Source organism: Crocuta crocuta, unplaced genomic scaffold (assembly GCF_008692635.1).
Source record: "Crocuta crocuta isolate KB4526 unplaced genomic scaffold, BGI_CrCroc_1.0 scaffold36, whole genome shotgun sequence".
In the NCBI taxonomy this organism is placed as follows: domain Eukaryota; kingdom Metazoa; phylum Chordata; class Mammalia; order Carnivora; family Hyaenidae; genus Crocuta; species Crocuta crocuta.
This window is the reverse complement of record NW_027532203.1, coordinates 3,638,218-3,643,774: the sequence shown is the minus strand read 5'-3', so window position 1 is coordinate 3,643,774 and position 5,557 is coordinate 3,638,218.

The following is a 5,557-nucleotide window of genomic DNA, read 5'->3' as shown; positions in this document are numbered from 1 at the left end:
TTATCCTGTATAAAAGTGGAGTCATACTAATATCCCTCCTTTTAAAAATCTTATGAAGTAGAACACATTTCTTTTTTTTTTATATTCTTTTTTTTTTTACAAATAGTTTATTGTCAAATTAGTTTCCACATAACACTCAGTGCTCATCCCCACAAGTGTCCTCCTCCATGCCCATCCCCCCTCCCCCCCACATCCATCAGTCCTCAGTTTTTGTCAGCATTCAAGAGTCTCTCATGGTTTGCCTCTCTCCCTTTCCCCCGCCATTTCCGCCCTTCTTCTCCCCCTTGTTCCTCCGTCAAGTTCCTCCTAATCCTCCTATACGTGCAAACATATGATATCTGTCCTTCTCTGCCTGACTCATTTCGCTCAGCATAACACCCTCAAGGTCCATCCATGTTGCTACACAGGCCAGATTTCATTGTTTCTCATTGCCATGGAGTATTCCATGGTATAGATAAACCACATAGAAGAACACATTTCTAATTGATATAATACATATTGTAAGTTATAAGTGTAAGTTATAAGAAGATGCTTTTAGAAACACAATCTTCATAAAATCGGCTGTGTTTTTCCAATTTCTTCAAAAGCTGTTCACACAACTGCTTACTGGTAGCCCATTAGCTGTTATTCTAATTTTAGAGGTTGATTATATACTCTAGGTGCTTTTTTACATTCATCTGATAAAATGAAAGACTAGATCTGTCATGAACAGTGTATAAATTAGTATAAGAAAGTGTGTTTTCTGGTATCAAATCCTGGTTCAGTATTATAGGATTAAAAAAAAAAAGCCCTAGCTCCAAAGACAGGAAATTGTAATACGTATGACATTTTATCATATCTCTATGAAATATTTCGCCCCAATCCATATCTCACACTAAGTCGCAGCAAAACAAATCCTTTGTGTCTGTGTTCTAGTAAATTAAAAGTCCTCAAATATCATAAAGGAAGACCATCATAACACTCTCAGAGACTGACAATCACAGAATATTGAACACAATGTTTTTCAAACAAACGACAAGGAAAAAAGGATGATACTAGAAACTTCGGATGAGTGAGAATGAGATTAGTAGAATAAGCTTTGCAATCAGTATGCTATTTTGTGTAATTTTTTATTTTTATAATTTAACTAGTTTTTGAAAAGTTTATTTTTGAGAGAGAGCATGAGAGGAGGGTGCGGGGATAGAGAGGTGGTCAGAGAATCTGAAGCAGGCTCTGTGTTGACAGCACAGAGCCTGACACAGGGCTCGAACTCACAAACCACGAGATCATGACCTGAGCCAAAGTCGGATGCTTAACCGACTGAGCCACCCAGGCAACCCTATTTTGTGTGTATTTTTAAAACATGTTTGAATCTTAGAAAAGTCTAGTTCACTAGACTTTTAAGTCTTGATTTATTAGATTCACGGAAATTCAAATGTTTATAAAAGTGTGTTTGTGGGGCACCTGGGTGGCTCAGTCGGTACAGCGTCCAACTCTTGATATCCGCTCAGGTCACGATCTCGAAGTCCTAAGATCGAGCTCCTCATGGAGCTCCATGCTGAGCATGGAGCCTGCCTGGGATTCTCTCTTTCCCTCTCTTTCTGCCCCTGTCTGCTTTCTCTCTCTCAAATAAATAAATAAATAAATAATTTTTAAAAGTGTGTTTGTGAAATTTTGTAAATCTATTTTAAAGGTGTTTAAGGTTTATAAAGATCTGACAGATTATGTAATCAGTTCTTAAAGATTTAAGAAAAATTAATTTCTTGCCTACGTAGGTAGTGTGCTTTAATGTTCGAGAAAAAAATTATTTTTACTTGTTTGGCAAAAAATAAATTGCCTGTTAACTCAGGTACGAAGGTAGGAAAGTTGTTCCCTGCTTATGAGATTACACTTCGGGACTGAAACTCCCACAAACTTTAAAGAACCGTTTCCTCACCAGCAGGGGGGCAGAGCAGGAGAAGAAAACTGGAATTCATGAGTTTCTCAAATAGGAGTGAGCGTGTGAAAAATCATCCACAAGTTTTTCCCGATCTGTAGAACATTTAGGGGCTCGTTTGCCGTAGGTACCTAGAAAACTAAAGAAATGGGGAAGAAGGCAGTGTGAATATAAGGAAAAATGGTGTTATATGAAAAAGGAATGCATTCATAGGACAGACACTGTTTAACGTAGCAATGAGTACTATTTAGTTGTGATAAAGTAAACACAGTAAGCGAGACAGTGTGAGTGGTGTGAGAGGACTGAATCCTCAGCCTCTAAAGTAGGAAGGATAATGTCTATAGTTGTTAGATCAAAAACGGTAGTACAGCCATATTACTTGGAAATATGGAGGCAGATACCAGGAGAAAGAACAAATGACCAGAGAGGGATTGCTTCTGGGGAGTTGGGAGGGGAGGCTCGGAACCTATTATCTTTTCAAATATCTCCTCCAGCACTGGGCTTTTTCAGCTAAGTGTACACACATTCATTTCACCAAAAAAAATTTTAAGAAACCCTAAGAAAAACATAACTAACATAAAATTTCCCCATTGCCCAGAGACAGGTGATGTACAGAATTTATTTCCTTCTGGTCTGTCTATATAATTTTGCTCACATGCAAGCTTATTCCTAATTTACACTTAATATCATTCCCATGGCAATACTGTTTTTTTTTTCTACAGGATACATTAGTTTCCTAAAATGGATGTGGTAGAATCTAATCTGTTCTCTGTTGTTGGGCATTTAGAGGTCTTCTCTGTGCATAGGAAGTCAAAGATGAAGTGGCCATCGTTCTGCATAATATTCTACTCCATATCTGTGAGTTTTACTTTCAGTGAAATTCCTTGAAATGACATTTTTGATTCAGAAGGTATACATGTTTTCATGGCAATTTCTTTTCTTCTTTCTTATTTTGCCCATCTTTCTTTTTCTTTTCTTTTCTTTATATAATTCTAAATCAGACTCTGGAAGTAACTGCTAGCCAATTTACAGCATTGCTTATAAGAAGTCATGCACATATATATGGGGCACCTGGGTGGCTCAGTCAGTTAAGCATCTGACTCTTGTTTTTGGCTTAGGTCATGATCTCGATGTTTGTGAGATCGAGCCCTGCTTCGGGCTCTGTGCTGACAACGTGGAGCCTGCTTGGGATTCTCTCCCCCCCCCCCTGTTCCTCCCCAACACATGCCCCTTCTCTCTTTCTCTCAAAATAAATAACCTTTTTTTTTTTAAGTAAAAAGCCATGCCCATCTTACCAGAATTGGAAATTTTTAGTTTTTATACTTGCAGATTTTTACATTTTCAAAAGGTAACTTTAATTTGCTCTTCCTCACTTCTTCTTCTTCTTTTTTTTTTTTTGGAAGGCCATCATGTAGCAGTTGATTGAAACAGTGAACTCCAAAGTCACACAGACCTGGCTTCCAATCCTCTGTCGATTGCTTAGAGCGGTGTGACCTCAGAGACCAGAAACTTAAATAGTTAAGGCTTAATGCTTCTCTCAGATATTCACAGCACCGACCTCACAGAGTTGTCCAGACTAAATGATTTCTTGCAAGAAAAGCTCTAGTATAGGTTCTAGCACATAGTATATAGTCAAGAAATATTTATTATTTTCGCTGAGGTTAGCAATTTTTATATGATTAGCTATAGCTTTTGTTTTCATTCCCTTTATAATTTAATTTGAGTATAGTTGACAAAGTATGTTACATTAGTTTCCGGTGTACAACAGCCATTGCTTTTCTTTGTTGCAAATTTGCTAATGTCTTTTGCACATATTTCTACTAGGGTCTTTTTTTTTAAATCAACTTTTCTCTTGAGCTATTTAAGTGACATTAAAAATTTTTTTTCAAATGTTTTCTTATTGTCTCATTCATCTCTTAATTTTGTGGCATCTTTTTGACCTGGAAATCAAATACTTTTTGTCAGACGTATTGAACTTTTGTGATGACTCATTGTGAACGTTTCAGAATACTGACAGGTAATGTAGCAGGATTCTTGTGCAGAGAGTGATGACATCGAGGCTTTTCTTTCCAGGAAGCAACTTTATTCCTATTTCTGCCGGCACTGCTCAGGGGGGTTCATACCCAAAGAACTGAGCCCCGAACGCCACGTGGTATAGTTTTTATGTATTTTTTACTTCTTTGTCTCCCATATGTGGTAACACACACACATGCAGTCTGATTAAGTGGTCTCATATTGCAAGGTTGTGAGGGATGTTGTCGTGTATGGGAATAGCCAGGTTGCCTTGAGGTTTTTTTTGTTTTTTTTTTTCTTTCCTTTGGGAGGGGACCGACCCTACCACAGTAAAATCTTAATTTTGTAAATATTTATAAAAGATATCAGAGCAGAAAGGTACTGTTCCCACGGAGCTCACCTACTTACCTACCCGGATTTCTGTCTTCATTTACAGACTTTCTGGCTAATGGGGCCTTTTAGTTCACCTCTGGTTCTCATTCAGATTCCCCTCTGCTCCTCCCCTGCCCTTCCTAAAGTTAAGGACTCTTCAACAATGGCCACAACACAGGGCATTGGTGTGAGGTTAATTGATTATTTGCATTTTTTAAAAACTCTAGTGTTCCAAATGTGCTGACCTCTTCTGTGATGTCTGTAAAACCATGTGATGGCTAGTAAAACACCTAGCAAGTATTTTTTTAAAAAAAAAATACTGTTGTTTGACAACTGCCTTTTAGGCAAAGCTGTGTTTTATCCATGAATGTGAAATCAATTGCTTTTGAGAGATCATTCGAGAACATCTATTGGGATGTTTTTCCATTGTTATCTGATTTTATTCCTAAAAAAATGTTAAAACTGGGAGTACTTAAAAAACTTGCAAAAATGTAATTTTCCAAGCTTCATAAAAATCTTCTCAAGAGAAAATGTTTGGTGGGCTTCTAACTGTTCAAATACTGAAAGTATAACATTGAAAAGTTTTGGTTTGCAAAAGCAAATGGTTTTCAAGGGGTTACACAGATTTTTAACATTTAGACTTCAACCAGAAATCTTTGCACAGTCAGTATGTGAATGAAAATCAAGTATCAAGGTTTAGTCAATACAAACAATGATGCCTTTATTTTAATTAATTCNCCTGAGCTGAAGTCTGAGGATCAACGGACTGAGCCACCACCCCAGGCGCCCCTTGCACATCCTTCATCTGTTCTTCTCTGGTCTTGCTTTTATAGTCCCTTTCCAAGGCGAAGCCCCAAATCTGAAACTACTGTTGCGCGCGCGCGCACACACGCACGCGCACGCACACACACGCACACACACGCGCGCACACACACGCACGCACGCACACGCACACACACACGCACGNCGGCCTCCGCGGCCCCTCCCTCCTCCTCTCTGCCGCCTCCCTCCCGGGCTTCCGCCTTCCTTCTTGTTTTCTGGTTTTTTTCCATTGTCTTTCTGGTTTTCTGTGTTTCAATTTTCCTTCCTTCCTTCCTTCCTTCCTTCCTTCCTTCCTTCCTTCCTTCCTTCCTTCCTTCCTTCCTTCCTCCCTTCCTTCCGAAGCGGCGGAGGCACTGGGGGGGGGGGGGCACATAATTCCAGCAGCTCCAGGGTCTGAGCTGTCAGCACCGAGCCCAACGTGGGCCGAGAACCCGG